Source organism: Engystomops pustulosus, chromosome 7 (assembly GCF_040894005.1).
Source record: "Engystomops pustulosus chromosome 7, aEngPut4.maternal, whole genome shotgun sequence".
NCBI lineage: Eukaryota > Metazoa > Chordata > Amphibia > Anura > Leptodactylidae > Engystomops > Engystomops pustulosus.
Genome location: NC_092417.1, coordinates 150,074,173 through 150,090,905, shown reverse-complemented (window position 1 = coordinate 150,090,905; position 16,733 = coordinate 150,074,173).

The following is a 16,733-nucleotide window of genomic DNA, read 5'->3' as shown; positions in this document are numbered from 1 at the left end:
CATGTCTCCGTGCCGATGCCCCATGTCTCCATGCTGCCGCTGTCCCATGTCTCCGTGCCGCTGCCCCATGTCTCCATGCTGCCGCTGCCCCATGTCTCCGTGCCGCTGCCCCATGTCTCCTTGCTGCCGCTGCCCCATGTCTCCGTGCCGCCGCTGCCCCATGTCTCCGTGCCGATGCCCCATGTCTCCATGCTGCCGCTGTCCCATGTCTCCGTGCCGCTGCCCCATGTCTCCGTGCCGCCGCTGCCCCATGTCTCCGTGCCGATGCCCCATGTCTCCATGCTGCCGCTGTCCCATGTCTCCGTGCCGCTGCCCCATGTCTCCATGCTGCCGCTGCCCCATTTCTCCGTGCCGCTGTCCCATGTCTCCATGCTGCCGCTGCCCCATGTCTCCGTGCCGCTGCCCCATGTCTCCATGCTGCCGCTGCCCCATGTCTCCGTGCCGCTGCCCCATGTCTCCGTGCTGCCGCTGCCCCATGTCTCCGTGCTATCGCTGTCCCATGTCTCCGTGCCGCTGCCCCATGTCTCCATGCTGCCGCTGCCCCATGTCTCCGTGCTGCCGCTGCCCCATGTCTCCGTGCTGCCGCTGCCCCATGTCTCCGTGCTGCCGCTGCCCCATGTCTCCGTGCCGATGCCCCATGTCTCCGTGCTGCCGCTGCCCCATGTCTCCGTGCTGCCGATGCCCCATGTCTCCGTGCTGCCGATGCCCCATGTCTCCGTGCCGCCTCTGCCCCGGTGTCTCTGTGCTGCTCCCCGGTGTCTCTGTGCTGCTCCCCGGTGTCTTTGTGCTGCTCCCTGGTGTCTCTGTGCTGCTCTCTGGTGTCTCTGTGCTGCTCACCGTGTTCTTCAATGTGTTCTTCACATACTATTTTGTTTGCACCGTTCCGCGCGCATCTCCCGACAAGTAAGCAGATGTGCCGAACATCTGTAATCTATTCTTCACTGTGTTTTTCACTGTGTTTTTCACTTAAATGATCCTGTGTACACTGTGTTCACTGTTTTTATTCTATTCTTCATTGTTCTTCACTATGTTTTTTTAATTAAATGCTCGATCTCGAGCAGGGGAAATACTCGTCCGAGCAACGAGCCGTTTCGAGTACCTTAATACTCGAACGAGCATCAAGCTCGGACGAGTATATTCGCTCATCTCTAAACTAAACCCCTCAAGAAGCATGGTAACACTATTTTTTGATTGGCTATACCAAATCGATTACATTTTATTCTTTTTTTTTTGGCCACAATGCAAAAAAATCTATTCTGATACAGATTTTTTGCTCTTATTTTTGTTTTATACACTGTATAGCGTAGACATCATGATCAGGACTTAGACTTCTCGCCGAAATGCGTCAATCTTTTTGTTGTTTTTTATGCTGGAATATCAGTAAAATCTTTCTTAAAAAAGACAAGGGGGGTCATTTACTAGGGGCCCGATTCGCGTTTTTCCCGACGTGTTACCCGAATATTTCCGATTTGCGCCGATTTTCCCTGAATTGCCCCGGGTTTTTGGCGCCCGCGATCCGATTGTGCCGCACCGGCGCCGGCATGCACACGACGGAAATCGGGGGGGCGTGGCCGAACGAAAACCTGACGGATTCAGAGAAACCGCCGCATTTAAAAAAAAAAAAATGGTGCTGGACACGCGCTTACCTGCACAAGGAATAGGATCGTGAACTCCGGCGGACCTCGGCGGACTTCGGTGGACATCGGAGGAACTGCCTTAGTGAATCGCAGGAAGACCCGAATCCACCGCAGAGAATGCGCCGCTGGATTGCGAATGGACCGGGTAAGTAAATCTGCCCCAAGGACGTTGATCTGGATTTTTTTCTATTCCACTTTGCTTGCTTCTGCCTTGAGTGGTCTGAGCACACAGGGTTTGACAACAAGGGGAAAGTTTCAGAGCCAAATGTGAATTGGAGTTGGTGTGTACAAACATAGATATCATATTATTTATGTTCTATGGGATATGAAAACACCACATAAATGCCACATAACCAGCATGTAAAAGCAACACAATCACCATTGAAATGCAAACGCCACGCTGATGTAAATGCAAATGTGATGCAAACGGCAAGTATATGCAAATGCAATGTAAATGCAACAAAAATGCCACATAAACGCAAATGTAACGTAAAATTGACACAAACGCCATGCAAATGCATACTGCGTTAACACAGGTGCCACATAAACATGCAAACAGAATGTAAACGCAAAACGCCACGCCACAAATGCAACCTGAATGCAAATGCGTTGCAAATAGAGATGGGCGAATCGATTCTAATGATTCTAACTTCGGTTGGAATTTCAGGAAAAATTAGATTCGTCGCACAGCCGAAGTTTATGCTGATTCGCAGGAACAAAGTTGTTTTTTTCCCTGGTTTGCGCTCCCCGGTCTCCGCTCCCCGGTGTCCGCTCCCAGCTACTCGGTCTCCGCTCCCAGCTCCCCGGTCTCTGCTCCCAGCTCCCTGGTCTCCGCTCCCCGCTCTCCACTCCCAACACTCTGCTCCCCGCTCCCAGAACCACGCTCTCCGCTCCCCGGTCTCCACTCCCCGTTCCTCGGTCTCCGCTCCCAGCTCCTCGGTCTCGGCTCCCAGCTCCCCGGTCTCCGCTCCCGGTCTCCGCTCCCAGCACTCCACTCCTCGGTCTCCGCTCCCCGGTCTCCGCTCCTCGGTCTCCACTCCAGCTCCCTGGTCTCCGCTCCGCGCTTTCTGCTCCCCGGTCTCCGCTCTCAGCATCCCGCTCCCCGGTCTCCGCTCCCCGGTCTCCGCTCGCCGGTCGCCACTCCCCGCTCCTCGGTCTCCGCTCCCAGGTCTCCGCTCCCGATCTCCGCTCCCAGCTACCTGGTCTCCGCTCCCCGTTCCCAGCTCCCTGGTCTCCGTTCCCTGCATTGATCTGTTGCTACGTCTCTGCCTCTGATCCCATGCTGCCCATCCTGACCTCCTGTCTGTGCCAGACTACGATTCTGCTCAACATCTGTGTACCTCGCCTTGGCGGCCACCGCTATCAAAGTCGCACCTGTGGAACGACCTGGTGGTATCACGGTGAAAACCAGGTGCCACTTAGATTCCAGTCCCAGGTGTTGGCTTAGGTCATTGTCCGCGGTGGTCAAGTGGTTCCACTACCCCTGGAGCCAAATTGTGGTAATATACAGACAAATATTAGAAAAATGTTGTTACTAGAGATGAGCGAACATGCTTGTCCGAGCTTGATGCTCGGTCGAGCATTAGCGTACTCGAAACTGCTCGTTGCTCGGACGAATACTTCGCCCGCTCGAGAAAATGGCAGCTCCCGCCGTTTTGCTTTTTGGCGGCCAGAAACAGAGCCAATCACAAGCCAGGAGACTCTGCACTCCACCCAGCATGACGTGGTACCCTTATACGTCGATAGCAGTGGTTGGCTGGCCAGATCAGGTGACCCTGGGATAGACTAGCCGCTGCCCGCGCTGCTCGGATCATTCTGTGTCTGGATGCCGCTAGGGAGAGAGCTGCTGCTGGTCAGGGAAAGCGTTAGGGTGTTCTATTAGCTTACTGTTAGGCAGGAGTGATTCTCCAAGAACCCAACAGCCCTTCTTAGGGCTACAATAACGTTATACTTTTTTTTTTTATTTGCAGCTAGTACCATATTGTGAGGAATTTGCAGGGGGACTTGCTACCGTTGTGTTTAGCTCTTAGTGACACACATATCCACCTCAAACACCAAAGTGGGAAAAATTTTTAGGGGTTTGATTTCAATTAGGCACAGTCTGCCATTTACTTTTTATTTTACGTTTATTTTTTTAATAACTCAGTGTCATCTCATCTGGCATAGTAGTGTGCTTTCATACTTGGCTAGAAAATAGCCATAGGAGAATCCAAACAGCTTACTTACGCCTACAGTAGCGTTATATATATTTGATTTCTGGTTGATCTGCTGGTGGCTGTACTTGCTGCAGTGCATCTACTAGCAAATTGTGAGCAATTTGTAGTGAGACTTGCGACCGCTGTGTTTTGCGCTTAGTGACGCACATATCCATTGCAAAGACCGAAGTGGGAAAATTTAGTAGGGGTTGGATTTCAATTAGGCACAGTCTGCCATTTTTCCTTTTTTATTTTACGTTTATTTTGTTTCATAACTCTGCGTCATCTCATCTGGCATAGTAGTGTGCTTTCATACTTGGCTAGAAAATAGCCATAGGAGAATCTAAACGGCTTACTTACGCCTACAGTAGCGTTATATATATTTGATTTCTGGTTGATCTGCTGGTGGCTGTACTTGCTGCAGTGCATCTACTAGCCAATTGTGAGCAATTTGTAGTGAGACTTGCGACCGGTGTGTTTTGCGCTTAGTGACGCACATATCCATTGCAAAGACCGAAGTGGAAAAATTTAGTAGGGGTTGGATTTCAATTAGGCACAGTCTGCCATTTTTCCTTTTTTATTTTACGTTTATTTTGTTTCATAACTCTGCGTCATCTCATCTGGCATAGTAGTGTGCTTTCATACTTGGCTAGAAAATAGCCATAGGAGAATCTAAACGGCTTACTTACGCCTACAGTAGCGTTATATATATTTGATTTCTGGTTGATCTGCTGGTGGCTGTACTTGCTGCAGTGCATCTACTAGCAAATTGTGAGCAATTTGTAGTGAGACTTGCGACCGGTGTGTTTTGCGCTTAGTGACGCACATATCCATTGCAAAGACCGAAGTGGGAAAATTTAGTAGGGGTTGGATTTCAATTAGGCACAGTCTGCCATTTTTCCTTTTTTATTTTACGTTTATTTTGTTTCATAACTCTGCGTCATCTCATCTGGCATAGTAGTGTGCTTTCATACTTGGCTAGAAAATAGCCATAGGAGAATCTAAACGGCTTACTTATGCCTACAGTAGCGTTATATATATTTGATTTCTGGTTGATCTGCTGGTGGCTGTACTTGCTGCAGTGCATCTACTAGCCAATTGTGAGCAATTTGTAGTGAGACTTGCGACCGGTGTGTTTTGCGCTTAGTGACGCACATATCCATTGCAAAGACCGAAGTGGGAAAATTTAGTAGGGGTTGGATTTCAATTAGGCACAGTCTGCCATTTTTCCTTTTTTATTTTACGTTTATTTTGTTTCATAACTCTGCGTCATCTCATCTGGCATAGTAGTGTGCTTTCATACTTGGCTAGAAAATAGCCATAGGAGAATCTAAACGGCTTACTTACGCCTACAGTAGCGTTATATATATTTGATTTCTGGTTGATCTGCTGGTGGCTGTACTTGCTGCAGTGCATCTACTAGCCAATTGTGAGCAATTTGTAGTGAGACTTGCGACCGGTGTGTTTTGCGCTTAGTGACGCACATATCCATTGCAAAGACCGAAGTGGGAAAATTTAGTAGGGGTTGGATTTCAATTAGGCACAGTCTGCCATTTTTCCTTTTTTATTTTACGTTTATTTTGTTTCATAACTCTGCGTCATCTCATCTGGCATAGTAGTGTGCTTTCATACTTGGCTAGAAAATAGCCATAGGAGAATCTAAACGGCTTACTTACGCCTACAGTAGCGTTATATATATTTGATTTCTGGTTGATCTGCTGGTGGCTGTACTTGCTGCAGTGCATCTACTAGCCAATTGTGAGCAATTTGTAGTGAGACTTGCGACCGGTGTGTTTTGCGCTTAGTGACGCACATATCCATTGCAAAGACCGAAGTGGGAAAATTTAGTAGGGGTTGGATTTCAATTAGGCACAGTCTGCCATTTTTCCTTTTTTATTTTACGTTTATTTTGTTTCATAACTCTGCGTCATCTCATCTGGCATAGTAGTGTGCTTTCATACTTGGCTAGAAAATAGCCATAGGAGAATCTAAACGGCTTACTTACGCCTACAGTAGCGTTATATATATTTGATTTCTGGTTGATCTGCTGGTGGCTGTACTTGCTGCAGTGCATCTACTAGCAAATTGTGAGCAATTTGTAGTGAGACTTGCGACCGGTGTGTTTTGCGCTTAGTGACGCACATATCCATTGCAAAGACCGAAGTGGGAAAATTTAGTAGGGGTTGGATTTCAATTAGGCACAGTCTGCCATTTTTCCTTTTTTATTTTACGTTTATTTTGTTTCATAACTCTGCGTCATCTCATCTGGCATAGTAGTGTGCTTTCATACTTGGCTAGAAAATAGCCATAGGAGAATCTAAACGGCTTACTTACGCCTACAGTAGCGTTATATATATTTGATTTCTGGTTGATCTGCTGGTGGCTGTACTTGCTGCAGTGCATCTACTAGCCAATTGTGAGCAATTTGTAGTGAGACTTGCGACCGGTGTGTTTTGCGCTTAGTGACGCACATATCCATTGCAAAGACCGAAGTGGGAAAATTTAGTAGGGGTTGGATTTCAATTAGGCACAGTCTGCCATTTTTCCTTTTTTATTTTACGTTTATTTTGTTTCATAACTCTGCGTCATCTCATCTGGCATAGTAGTGTGCTTTCATACTTGGCTAGAAAATAGCCATAGCAATAGGATAGCATCGTTTGGTTTTAAAAACTCAAAAACACAAAAAAAAACAAAAAACACAAAAAAAAGTTAAAAAAAAATTAAAGTTATAACTCTCATTTTAAAAATGTTTAACCCGAGGGCTAGGGGTAGAGGACGAGGGCGGGGACGTGGGCGTCCAACTACTGCAGGGGTCAGAGGCCGTGGTCCTGGCCGGGGTGAGACACCACCTGCTTATGAGGGAGCAGGGGAACGCCGCAGAGCTACACTCCCTAGGTTCATGTCTGAAGTTACTGGGACTCGTGGTAGAGCACTGTTGAGGCCAGAACAGTGCGAACAGGTGATGTCGTGGATTGCTGACAATGCTTCGAGCAATTTGTCCACCAGTCAGTCTTCCACGCAGTCCACCCATGTCACCGAAATCGCCACTCCTCCAGCTCCTGCACCTCAGCCTCCTCCCCCCCAGTCTGCCCCCTCCCAGGAAAATTTGGCATTTGAACCGGCATACTCTGAGGAACTGTTTTCTGGACCCTTCCCACAGTCACAAACCACTTGTCCGGTTGCTGCTGAGCAATTTTCCGATGCCCAGGTTTTCCACCAGTCACAGTCTGTGGGTGATGATGACCTTCTTGACGTAGTGGAAGTGTGTAAAGAGGTGTCCGACGATGAGGAGACACGGTTGTCAGACAGTGGGGAAGTTGTTGTCAGGGCAGGAAGTCCGAGGGGGGAGCAGACTGAGGGATCGGAGGATGATGAGGTGACAGACCCAAGCTGGGTTGAGAGGCCGGGTGAACACAGTGCTTCTGAGACGGAGGAGAGTCCTCGACCAGAACAGGTTGGAAGAGGCAGTGGTGGGGCCAGACGGAGAGGCAGGACCAGAGCTGGTGCATCAGCGCCAAATGTGTCAACTAGTGAAGCTCCCGTGGCGAGGGCTCTTGCGGCGAGGGCTAGATCTTCAGAAGTCTGGAGGTTCTTTAAGAAAACACCGGATGACCGACGGACTGTGGTGTGCAACATTTGCCAAACCAGGCTCAGCAGGAGTTCCACCACTACTAGCTTAACTACCACCAGTATGCGCAGGCATATGAATGCTAAACACCCCACTCAGTGGCAACAAGCCCGTTCACCTCCGGCCGTGCACACCACTGCTCCTTCCCCTGTGTCAGCTGATAGTCAGCCCCCTGCCCAGGACCCTGCCACAAAAACCCCATCGTCGCCTCCACGATCCTCCACAGCATCCACCAGCGTTCAGCTCTCCATACCCCAGACGCTGGAGCGGAAACGCAAATATAGTGCAACCCACCCGCACGACCAAGCCCTTAATGTGCACATCTCCAGATTGCTTAGCCTGGAGATGCTGCCCTATAGGCTAGTAGAGACCGAGGCCTTTCGCAACCTCATGGCGGCGGCCGCCCCTCGGTATTCAGTCCCCAGCCGCCACTACTTTTCCCGATGTGCCGTCCCAGCCCTGCACCAGCACGTGTCAGACAACATCATCCGTGCCCTGACCAACGCCGTTTCTGACAAGGTCCACCTGACCACGGACACGTGGATGAGTGCTGCCGGGCAGGGCCACTATATATCGCTGACGGCACATTGGGTTAACTTGGTGGAGGCTGGGAGCGAGTCTGACCCTGCGGCTGGTCATATACTGCCGACGCCGAGGATTGCGGGGCCTACCTCGGTCATGGAGTTTCAGGCCTACTATGCCTCCTCCTCCTCCCACCCCTCCTCCACCTCCTCCTCCGAACTACCATCCGTGGGCACGGCGCCATCAGTCGGTAGCTCTAGGCACAGCAGCAGTGCCGTCGCTAAGCGACAGCAGGCGGTGCTCAAACTGCTGAGCCTAGGCGATAAAAGGCACACCGCCCAAGAGCTATTACAGGGCATCACGGCGCAGACTGATCTGTGGCTTGCACCGCTGAACCTGAAGCCAGGCATGGTTGTGTGTGACAACGGCCGTAACCTGGTGGCGGCTCTGCAACTCGGCAGACTGACACATGTGCCATGCCTGGCCCATGTGTTAAATCTGATAGTTCAGCGTTTCCTCAAGACATACCCCAATCTGTCTGATTTGCTCACGAAGGTGCGCCGCATCTGTGCGCATTTCAGGAAGTCCAGCACAGATGCTGCCACTCTCAGGGCAGCGCAGCGCCGCCTCCAACTGCCCGCTCACCGACTGTTGTGCGACGTGCCCACGAGGTGGAACTCAACACTGACCATGTTATCCAGAGTTTACCAGCAGCGTCGAGCGATTGTAGACTGCCAGATGTCAACTTCCACCAGAACTGGTAGTCAGGTCAGTCAGCTTCCTCAAGTCTACAATGAGGAGTGGACGTGGATGTCTGATATCTGTCAGGTGCTGAGTAACTTTGAGGAGTCAACACAGATGGTCAGTGGCGATGCCGCCATCATCAGCCTCACCATCCCGCTGCTTGGCCTGTTGAAAAACTCTCTGATCAGCATGAAGTCGGAAGCTTTGCGCTCGTCACAAGAGACGGGGGAAGAAGATTCCCTTGTTGATAGCCAAAGCACCCTCAGGTCTGTTTCTCAGCGCATATCGGAGGAGGTGGAGGTGGAGGAGGATGAGGAGGAAGAGGAGGAGAATGTTGGCGAGACACAAGAGGGGACCATTGTTGAGTCCTTCACTGTTCAGCGTGTATGGGCAGAAGAAGAGGAGTTGGAGGAGTTGGAGGAGGAGGAAATGGACAGTCAGGCCAGTGAGGGGAGTGAATTCTTAAGCGTTGGTACTCTGGCGCATATGGCAGATTTCATGCTAGGCTGCCTATCCCGTGACCCTCGCGTTCAAAGAATTTATTCCAGCACCGATTACTGGGTGTTCACTCTCCTGGACCCACGGTACAAGCAAAATCTTTCCACTCTCATCCCTGCAGAGGAAAGGAGTGTGAGAATGCATGAATACCAGCAGGCCCTGGTGCACAAGCTGAAACAGTATTTCCCTTCTGACAGCGCTAGCGGCAGAGTGCGTAGTTCTGCGGGACAAGTAGCGAGGGAGAGTAGGCGAGCAGGCAGCTTGTCCAGCACTGGCAAGGGTACGCTTTACAAGGCTTTTGCCAGCTTTATGTCACCCCAGCAAGACACTGTCACCTGTCCCCAGTCTTGGCAGAGTAGGGCTGATCCTTACAGAAAGATGTTGAGGGAGTACGTAGCTGACCATACCATCGTCCTAAATGATCACACAGCTCCCTACAACTACTGGGTTTCAAAGCTGGACATGTGGCACGAACTGGCGCTGTACGCCTTGGAGGTTCTTGCCTGCCCTGCCGCTAGCGTCTTGTCCGAGCGGGTTTTCAGTGCAGCTGGTGGCATCATCACCGATAAGCGTACACGCCTGTCGACTGACAGCGCTGACAGGCTGACGCTTATTAAGATGAATAAAGCCTGGATTTCTCATAATTTCCAATCTCCACCAGGTGAAGGAAGCTCAACCTGAATAATTGATCCACTTCTCCTCCTCCTCATTTTCCTCCTTCTCCTCCTCTTTGTACAGTAAAGCAGAGGAAACTGGCTATTTTTTGACAGGGCCCACTGGCTCTAGCTATAGTACTTTATGCATTTAATTTTTCTGGAGGGCCACCTACCCGGTCCTCTGTTTTAAACAATTTTTGGGAGTGCCACATACAGGCACTCAATCTATTCAATATTTCTGGAGGGCCACCTACCCGGTCCTCTGTTTTAAACAATTTTTGGGAGTGCCACATACAGGCACTCAATCTATTCAATTTTTCTGGAGGGCCACCTACCCGGTCCTCTGTTTTAAACAATTTTTGGGAGTGCCACATACAGGCACTCAATCTATTCAATTTTTCTGGAGGGCCACCTACCTGCTCCTCTGGTTTGAAAATTTTTTTGGACTGCCACATACAGGCACTCAATCTATTCCATTTTACTGGAGGGCCACCTACCTGCTCCTCTGGTTTAAAAAATTTTTGGGACTGCCACATACAGGCACTATCCAAATTAAATTGTCTCCATAGCAGCCTCCACACGTTGTCTCCATTGCTACCTCCAAAAGTCGTCCATATAGCTGCCTCCATACATCGTCCCTTTATCAAACGAGGTGTGTCAGGCAGAAATTTGGGTTGTTTTCATGGATTCCACATCAAAGTTGTTAACTTTGTCGCCACCCTGCTGTGTTATCCACAAAATATACTGGCAAACTTTTATCATTTACCAATATTATTTCAGCGCTTCTTGCGCATCTGTTTACATTCCCCTCAACTGGCATATCCTAAACTTATAAGAACGCTACTACACTTGATCTTATACAAAAGGTTCTTAGAAGTGCTGTTTGGGGAGTAGCCTAGAGACAGGGGCTTGGATTGGCGAAAGCTCGCCTGGCAGCGGAGCGCCAGCTCCATGCGCATCAGCCGCTTCTTGCGCATCTGTTTACATTCCCCTCACCCGCCATATCCCAAACTTATAAGAACGCTACTACACTTAACTTGGTGCAGGCTGGGACCGAGTCTGACCCTGGGGCTGGTCATATACTGCCGACGCAGAGAATTGCGGGGCCTACCTCGGTCCAGGTCTCAAAGGCCTACTATACCTCCTCCCAACCCTCCTCCTCCTCCGAATTACCATTCGTGGGCATGGCGCCATCAGTCGGTAGCTCTAGGCACAGCAGCAGTGCCGTCGCTAAGCGACAGCAGGCGGTGCTCAAACTGCTGAGCCTAGGCGATAAAAGGCACACCGCCCAAGAGCTATTACAGGGCATTCCACATCAAACTTGTTAACTTTGTCGCCACCCTGCTGTGTAATCCACAAAATATACTTGCAAACTTTTATCATTTACCGATATTATTTCAGCGCTTCTTGCGCATCTGTTTACATTCCCCTCACCCGGCATATCCTAAACTTATAAGAACGCTACTACACTTGATCTTATACAAAAGGTTCTTAGAAGTGCTGTTTGGGGAGTAGCCTAGAGACAGGGGCTTGGATTGGCGAAAGCTCGCCTGGCAGCGGAGCGCCAGCTCCATGCCAAGATCCAACTAACATAGTTTTAACTGCAGCACCTTTAATCTACTACTAGTTCACTGCCTCCATACATGGTCCCCTTATCAAACGAGCTGTGTCAGGCAGAATTTTGGGTTGTTTTCATGGCTTCCATGTTAACTTTGTCGCCACCCTGCTGTGTAATCCACAAAATATACTGGCAAACTTTTATCATGTACCGATATTATTTGAGCGCTTCTTGCTCACCTCCTTTGGTTCCTCTCTGCCACCCATTGGTTTGAAGCCTGAGTCCATTTAGGGTATGTCGCCATGCCACTCTCTAGCCTGCTGCCGCTGCCTCTGCATGCCGTCCCCTATAGTGTCAGGGTCAATTATTGCATGTTTTAGATGCTATCTAGCTTCATTCTGTCACTCTGTCATGGCCATGCTGTTGCCCATAATTTTGGCATAATGGTGCGATTATGCAGCCTCAGAGGCATCCATGCATGCTGCCCCTGCTGTTTCCTGTCCATTTCCGTTGTGTTTCCATCCTTTTCTGAGGTTCCCAGGTGTTTGGCCAAGCTTCCCTGTGCAGAGCCTTGGTCCCCTTGAAAAATGCTCGAGTCTCCCATTGACTTCAATGGGGTTCGTTATTCGAGACGAGCACTCGAGCATCGGGAAAAGTTCGTCTCGAATAACGAGTACCCGAGCATTTTAGTGCTTGCTCATCTCTAGTTGTTACATTTATGAACCTTGTAAGTGTGTCACTCCCCATCTTGAAAAATGTATAACTTTTTTTTATTTTTACACGTAAAGAGCTCTGTGATGGCTTGTCTTCTGTGTAACAAATTGCACTTCATAGTGATGGTATTTAATATCCCATGCCGTGTTCTGTGAAGTGGGAAAAAATGCAGATTTTACGGCTTTCACTGTGCGCCCCAAATGACATGTCTACTTTATTCTTTGGGTCGGTACGATCACGGAGATACAACATTTGTATAGGTTTTATAATGTTTTCATACGTTTACAAAAATTAAAACCACTTGTACAAAAATTTTGGGGGGGGGGGATTTGCTGCAATATGCAGCAAAGACTTACCAACTACAGAAAGGCTGGACATCTTCTAACAATCATGGAGTCTGCTCAAAAAGGTGCCCCATGTATAGAAATTAAAACTGCAACTGGAGAAGTAGTTAATCAATCACAATGTATATTACAAAGGGGTATTCCCACAAAGACAAGATTCTTATCAGGTCTCTAAAATGAATTCTGTCAATTCATACATTATGCATTCTAAACTCATCTTTTCTTTATTATGTAAATGAGGCTGGTCACATGGAGAGAGAAAGTAATGTCACACCTGTTACCCTCTCCTCCCCTGCTCATGTCTGTGTGTATTGTATAGTAGAGCATTGCTAGTGTCTGTGCTTTATCTGCTGACATGTTGGGGCACATTTACTTACCCGGTCTGGAGGAGATCCTGAAAGTGCATTGTCCAACAACAGTGCACTGTGTTGCGATTCAAGAGGATGGTGCGCCCGATATCCTGCATGTGTCACTTCCCTGCTCAGGTCAGACAGAGTTCACCTTCTTCTTCCTGGTGCATGTAAGTGCATGGCTTGCAACACAATTTTTAATCCTTCGGATCGTCTGATGGCCCGCCCTCCGTTTTGTGTCGCATGTAAGCCGGCACGATTCGACTAAATCCGATAGTGTGCGACACATTCACCTGTTAAATACCTTTCCCAGCGATCCCTGAAAACGTTGGAAAACCTGATGGAAATGCGACCACGGGACCCTTAGTAAATAAGACCAGTAGGGTTCTGCTAAACACTCTAGAGCAGTTGTATCTCTTACACACAGGCTGCAGGGGCCGCATGAATCAGGAAAAACATAGAGGAGCCAGCACCAGGAGTGTCACATCATTATACAGGCTGTCAGTCATGTGTATATGAGTACCTCATACATACACAGGCTGTAGGGGGCGTGGCCACCAGCACCAGGAAGCACATGGAGGAGACATTACACCATTATACCTTACATCATTATACAGGCTGTCAATCATGTGTATAGGAGTATCTCATACACACAAAGGCTGCAGGGAGCGCCAGCACCAGGAAGCACATGGAGGAGACATTACCATTATACCTTACACCATTATACAGGCTGTCATTCATGTCTATAGGAGTATTTCATACACACACAGGCTGCAGGGGTTGTGGCCACCAGCACCAGGAAGCACATGGAGGAGACATTACACCATTTTACCATACATCATTATACAGTAAATAAGACCAGTGGGGTTCTGCTAAACACGTGGCTGCACCCTAGAGCAGTTGTATCTCTTACACACAGGCTGCAGGGCCCGCATGAATCAGGAAAAACAAAGCACCAGCACCAGGAAGAACATGGAGGAGCCATTACACCATTATACCTCACATCATTATACAGGCTGTCAGTCATGTGTTTAGGAGTATCTCCTATACACACACAGGCTGCAGGGGGTATGGCCACCAGCACCAGGAAGCACATGGAGGAGGCATTACACAATTATACCTCACATCATTATACAGGCTGTCAATCATGTGTATAGGAGTATCTCATACACACACAGGCTGCAGGGGGCGCCAGCACCAGGAAGCACATGGAGGAGACATTACACCATTATACCTTACACCATTATACAGGCTATCAGTCATGTCTATAGGAGTATTTCATACACACACAGGCTGCAGGGGTTGTGGCCACCAGCACCAGGAAGCACAGGCTGTCAGTCATGTGTATAGGAGTATCTCATACACATACAGACTGCAGGGGGCGCTGCCGCCAGCACCAGGAAGCACATGGAGGATACATTACACCATTATACCTCACATCATTATACAGGCTGTCAGTCATGTCTATAGGAGTATTTCATACCCACACAGGCTGCAGGGGTTGTGGCCACCAGCACCAGGAAGCACATGGAGGAGACATTACACCATTTTACAATACATCATTATACAGGCTGTCAGTCATGTGTGTAGGAATATCTCAACAGGCTGCAAGGCATGGCCTCATCACATGACCCTTTGGCTTCTCCTCTATTCAGCAGCCTGGGGAACAGGGCTGTTCACAATGAGGAGGGGGGAACCTTGAGGCAGGGGGAAACTAGACCTGGGGGCAGGGGAGGAACTCGACCTGGGAGAAGGGAAAGGCCTATACCTGGAGGCGGGGGGGGGGGACTAAACAGAAGGGAGTAGACCCAGGGGGGAGGGGAAACTAGATTTGTGGGCAAGGGGTTAGACCTGAATGTGGCAGGGGAGGGACTAAACCTGGGGGGCTTGCTTTGTGAGACCTGGGGGGTTTGGTGTGTGAGAAGGGCTAGCACACATGAATGGGGCTGCCTGAGTGAGGAGAGGGAGCAGACCGGGGAGGGGGAGAGAGAGACGGAGGGGGGGGCTAGCTTTCTGTGAAGGGAGGGAAGAGCAGTTTTATAGTAGTTATATTCCTATTTTTCCACATTCAGTGGATCCTCTGTCATTTTTAACTACCTCAAAACCTACTGACATCCTTTTACCCAGGCCCAGCTTCAGCACCCGGCTTACCCAGGCAAGTTTCGGGACCCAAGGGTGCTAGAGGGGCCCAGTTGAGCACAAAAGAAAAATTGCGGCCCCCAGATCAACCATACCAGTGTCGCTTTAAGATGCTGGTAAAAATGATCACCTTCCGGCTCCTCTTGTTTTCTGCCCCTATAATGCACACACCGGGAGTGCATAGAGACAGAAGAATCACTTTTCCTCACTCCCCCTTGTACATGACGGCTCTGAAGCCGTCAAACATGATGATGTTATCACAGTGGGGGGGGACAGTGTCGCACAGGGGGTGGCAGTGTGGCACAGGGACGTGAGTTATTGAAAAGTGGCCCACTAAGGCCCTTTCGCCCAGGGGCCTACTTAGACTTGTGGCTGGCCCTGCTTTTATCCACCCCTTTCCTCTGGGCAACTAATTCTTCTGCTTCAACTGGTCTTTCCTCTTTCTGACTCTTACTATGCTACGTTCCCATCTTTCTTCTCTACCAATCTGTGGTTTTTCCTATTGCTCCTTTTCTAAATACCCGTCAACCCGGGCACATTACTATCCCCTTAACAGAGGTGGTAGACACCGCACCACGGGTTGGCCAGGGTTTGTCTGAGCATATTCCCAAATTCTATACGACATCCTCAGTACAAAACACAGCAAGACTAAGAGAACTGCAGCTAGCAACACCTCTTCTATTCAATAAACCCTGTTTATCAGGGAAAAAAAAAGGTCAAAACCAGACAAAAAGGAACAAAACAAGACAAAATAATTAAGAAAAACTCCTGGAAAAAAAGTCCTGTAAGGCCTGGTGGTTCTTTGCCATACTTTCAACAATAATGAGCTCAGAAACAAATTAAGACACTTTCTCTCAGACAAAACCAGAAACCGTAGCAGACTAGCAGCGACAACGAGTTAAGGAAGTGACCGTCAAGGCAGACAATAAATGTGTTGTCAGTTCCTTTGATCGTGTGACCAATCGTCAAGGTGGCAGTGTCCAGTTGTCCAGTCAGAGCCCACACAGGGACGCCAGATTTAAGGTTTGATTGATCCGGGAGACCTCAAGGACCGCCAAAAATTATTACAGGACGAGATCCAAATCAATAAATCTTAAAGTATCGGTGCACTGCACAAAGAAATGAATAGAGACACACGCAATGCATCTTGAAAGACTTCTGCTTTATTCTCTAACCGTATATTTCCTCTTATAGTTGACCCTTATGGTAAAAAATAAAGAACTAGTTAATCTTAGACATTACAGAATAAAAGTGTTAACATATTTGGATTATTGGCAGATAGCCCAGACTCATTCATATGTAGGGAGGCTAAATCTGAAGCAGAATAAAAGGTTGTAAAGCAAATAAGATAATATAGAAGATAACAAGAGAAACATTGGTGGATTATTAGAGATGAAGATTCACCTTCACAGGTTTCTGGGGGGAATTTGCTCTGTACTGTGGTTTTTGGTACATCTAGGGTTTTGGTTAATAGTGCGGCCACCTGGAGGGTAGCGGTATGAAAATGTGGCCCTATGGTGTGTTCTTCTAAGCAGCAGCTAGACTCCTTCTATGATAATGATCAGAAAACAAAGCTAGATGCACCATTTACAATGGTGTAGTTGGAATTGGTCTTAGATGCTCTGTCCAATAAATAAAGCACCATGTACAGATGTTCTTCTGGTGAAAGAATATAAAATGTCTAGAGAAAACCTCCTCTCTAACTTGCTACAACTGCATAATGAAAGTCTGGAACGAGGGTTCCACCC